The sequence below is a fragment of the Acomys russatus genome, chromosome 19, assembly GCF_903995435.1.
Source record: "Acomys russatus chromosome 19, mAcoRus1.1, whole genome shotgun sequence".
In the NCBI taxonomy this organism is placed as follows: Eukaryota; Metazoa; Chordata; class Mammalia; order Rodentia; family Muridae; genus Acomys; species Acomys russatus.
Window position 1 is genome coordinate 25827966 of NC_067155.1, and position 3994 is coordinate 25831959.

Below are 3994 nucleotides of genomic sequence, written 5' to 3' on the forward strand. Positions count from 1 at the left end.
GTCTACAGAGTGAGTCCAGGACAGCCAAGGCTACACAGAGAAACCCTGTCTTGAAAGGAAGGAAGAGAAAACACGATGCTAACAAAGAAGGAGGAGGAGGAGGGGCCGAGAGGTTGGGAACTAGAACGGGTACCAGCTGCTCACATGCTTCAGGGTGGCAGTGTGCTCTGGTTGAGTGTACTGAACACTGAAGTTTAAATGGATACATTACAATCCAGAGCACAGCTTGGAACTGAAGATGTCTCTCAGTCTGTTGGCCAGGCCACAGTCATGACCAGCAGGGACACCAGTGTCCAAACTCAGAACTGCCTGAGACACCAGTGTCCAAACTCAGAACTGCCTGCTAATTGCTTGGAACGGTATGCCAGAAAGAAGAATGCAGTGCATCCTCGCGTGCGCACGTGCACATGCGTGTGCGTGCATGTGCATGTGTGTGCACATGCGTGTGTGCTTGCGTGCATGCACATGTGCATGTGTGTGTGTGTGTGTGTGTGTGCCCAAGAGCATGTGCCGCATACATGTGCACATGTGTGCCTCATGCACTTGTTCAGGCCATGAGTGTGCTGGGGCCCACAGAGTCCAGGACAGACCATGAGATCACAGAGCTGGGGTTACAGGCAGTCGTGAGCCACCTGACTTGGGTTCTGGGGACTGACTTGGGGTCCTCTGGGGGAGCAGTGTGTGCTCCCAAGGTCCCCAGCTCCTGGGGGCAGTCTTTTACTTCTGAGAAACAGGTGCATCTGGAGGAAGAGCTGTGGAGACTGATGGATGATCCCGTGCCTGGCAGCCGGCTTTTGCAAGGGAACAGGCCGACAGGAGCACGTGAGGGACTTGAGGGTACGCTTCAGACACCCTGGGCAACACAAAGGGTGAGTCAGCAGCAACAGCAGGAGCTCTGAGTCACGCAAGCGACTCAGAAGGAGGCAGGAAGGACTCTGAGTGTGAGGGACAGGTGAAGAACACAGCCTGCCTGCCTAGATCATCCTCTGCGTGTGTGCAGAGAGAGAAAGAGACAGAGAGAGAGAGAGAGAGAGAGAGAGAGAGAGAGAGAGAGAGAGAGAGAGGAGGGACACGCAAGAGTCAGCAGGAAGAACTGGAGGAAAACAGCAATGTCAGAAAGCAGGGACTGTAGGCTTCACCTTTGCCAAACCTACCTCCCTTCCAACCCCACTGGCCCTAGATAGGAGAGAAAAGAGAGTTGTGGAAACTGGGCAGGTAGACCTTTTTGGACTCAGTTCCTGGCATTGGTTGCCCTGGTGTAGTCGGCAGGATTTCCGCAGACCAGCAATTCCACCAGAGTTGCTGCTGGAACCTGCTGCTGAGCTATGACGTTCAGCTTATGAGTGCCAGCCCCGTCACATCTGGGTTTTACTTAGTAATTACTGAAGATAGTTTGTGAGGACCTACACACACCTTAGCCTCTGCAATATCTTAAAAAAAAAAAAAAAAAAAAAAAAAAAAGGAGGAGGAGGAAGAGAAGGAGGCAGCACCTTCAAGGCCTGACTGGGCAATTTATCAAAAACTGTGTCTCAAAATAAAGGGGATTGTAGACAACTCAGGAAAAGACTTTTCCTCTAGAGTATCCCAAGGCCCTAGGATGGCAGAGTGGGCCGTGTGGATGAGAGAAAGGCCAGATGCCCCCTGCTCTCATGTAGCCTCTTTCCTCCTCTTCTGTGTGTGCACACATGTGTGTGCGTGCGTGCATTCATGCGACAAGGTCTCTCTTTGAGCCCAAACTCCTGCCCCTCTTGCCTCCATAGCACTGTGCCGGGATCCTAAGCTCCACTTAGAGCGATGTGAAGGTGGCCTACTGAGTGGCCTCTCCCATCGCTTCTGAAGGAGGCTGATTCAAGTCCCAGCCCTGTCAGTTACTGCCTTAAGGACCTTGAGAAGGTTATTTAATGTTTTGTAGCTTCGGCCTGCAGAAGGCTCGGAGGTTAAGAAGGCTCAGCAAGGGGCTGCCGAGATGACTTGGTAGGTAAGAGCGCTGGCTGCTCTCAGAGGACCTCGGCTTGCTTCCCAGCACCCGCATGGCAGCTCACAACCATGAGTAACTCCAGTTCCCAGGGATCCAGCGCCCTCTTCTGGTCTCCTTGGGTACTGCATGCACGTGGTGCACAGACAAACATGCAGGCAAAACACCCAAGCACATTAAATAAATAAATAAATAAAAAATTTTTAAACATTGCAGAAGAAGGACTGGGACGACTAGCCGGGCGTGGTGGCGCAGGTCTTTAGTCCCAGCACTCGGGAGGTAGAGGCAGGCGGATCTCCTGAGTTCGAGTCCACGACAGCCGGGGCTGTTACACAGAGAAACCCTGTCTCGAAAAGCCAAAAAAAAAAAAAAAAAAAAAAGGGACTGAGGCTAAGATGTGTATAGGTCCACCCTCCTACACATATGTTTACTTATTTTATTTATTTGTTTGTTTGTTTATTTATTCTTAGAGAGGGTCTCTCTATGGTGTCACATGCCTTTAATCCCAGCACTAGGGAGGCAGAGGCAGGCGGATCGCTATGAGTTCAAGGCCAGCCTGGTCTACAAAGTGAGTCCAGGGCAGCCAGGGCTACACAGAGAAACCCTGTCTCGAAAAACCCAAAAACAACAAAAACAAAACAAAACAGAACAAAAAGAAAGAAAGAAAGAAAGAAAGAAAGAGTGCTACTCTCTTATTCTTCTTAAGATGTACTAAAGTTTTTTTGTTTTTTTTTTTTTTTCATAAACTTTATCAGGGACCAAGGACAGTGGTACAGTGCTGTCTCACAGGCAGGCGTGAGCCCTTGCCTTTAGTTTTCACCCCCGGTGGGTGGACCCAGTGCTCTTGTCAGCCTTAAGTGTGTTCTTTCTTTCTCTCTTGGTTGGGGTTGTTGTTGTTGCTGCTGCTGCTGCTGTTCTTCAGTTTGTTGTTTTTCAAGACAGGGTTTCTCTGTGTAGCCTTGGCTGTCCTGGACTGGCTTTGTAGACCAGGCTGGCCTCGAACTCACAGAGACTCTTTGCCACCACGCCCAGCTCCCTAAGTGTTTTCTTCCTTCAGCTGTGAAGCATTACTTGACAAAGCCACTTTATGTATTCATCTACCTGTCTCTCAACGATCAATTCGCACTTGGATGAATGGACCGGCTAAAGCTGGGGGTGCCTGGGATGTTCATTCTGCTGCGTGGTAGTTTGTAAAACTAATACAGCTGTCAAAAAAATCCTTTTTTTCAGTTTCCCTTGTTTAAACACCGAACAACAAGCTAGTGCAGCCAGAGATGGAAGAGGGAAGTGCGTCCCCAGCTCAATAACCTGACGCCCACCCGAGACACTCCCTTCCCTGCTAGCATTTTAATGGAGACCGTATTTGGGAGCGGAGAGCAGATTTGTTTAGGTCAGCATTTCCTAAATGGTTCTCTGGCAAAATGTCAAAAGTTGCTTCTCCAGGACAAGAGTCTGTGATAAATGTATCTGGGCAATGCTGCGTTAGGAACGTAAAGAGCGAATACTTACCTGGCAGGGAGACACCGCGATCACAAAGGTGGTTTTCCCAGGGCGAGGTGTACCCACGGCACCCCAGATGAGCCAACTGTGGCAATGCCCCCATATTCAGGAAACTCTGCTGCACAACTTGTGGTAGTGGGGGACTTGTTGCCCCTCTCCCCTCGATGCTTCTTTTCATTCATTTATTTATTAAATCTCTTTATAGCCTCATCCCAGCCCCCTCCCTCCTCTCCTCCCAGTCCCACACTCATGGCCCCACCTTGCACTATTCTCCTTCTCCTTCTCAGAGAAGGGAAGGCCCCCAAAGAGGTGACCTGGCACCTCAAGTCGCAGCAAGACTAAGTGTATCCTCTCCCACTGGGGCCTGACAAGGCAGCCCAGCTAGGGCCCTCAAATTTTTTTGTTTTGTTTTGTTTTGTTTTTTTCGAGACAGGGTCTCTCTGTGGTTAGCCTTGGCTGTCCTGGACTCGCTTTGTAGACCAGGCTGGCCTCGAACTCACAGCGATCCGCCAGCCTCTG

The 3994-nt window shown here is 50.3% G+C and overlaps 1 non-coding gene across 1 annotated transcript; it reads left to right on the plus strand.

Moving 5' to 3' along the window:
* The first annotated feature begins 3476 nt into the window (after nt 1-3476).
* On the plus strand, nt 3477-3638 carry LOC127204074 (U1 spliceosomal RNA). The gene has a single exon (XR_007832430.1). It is a non-coding gene; the product is annotated as a U1 spliceosomal RNA (small nuclear RNA).
* Nucleotides 3639-3994: the final 356 nt, after the last annotated feature.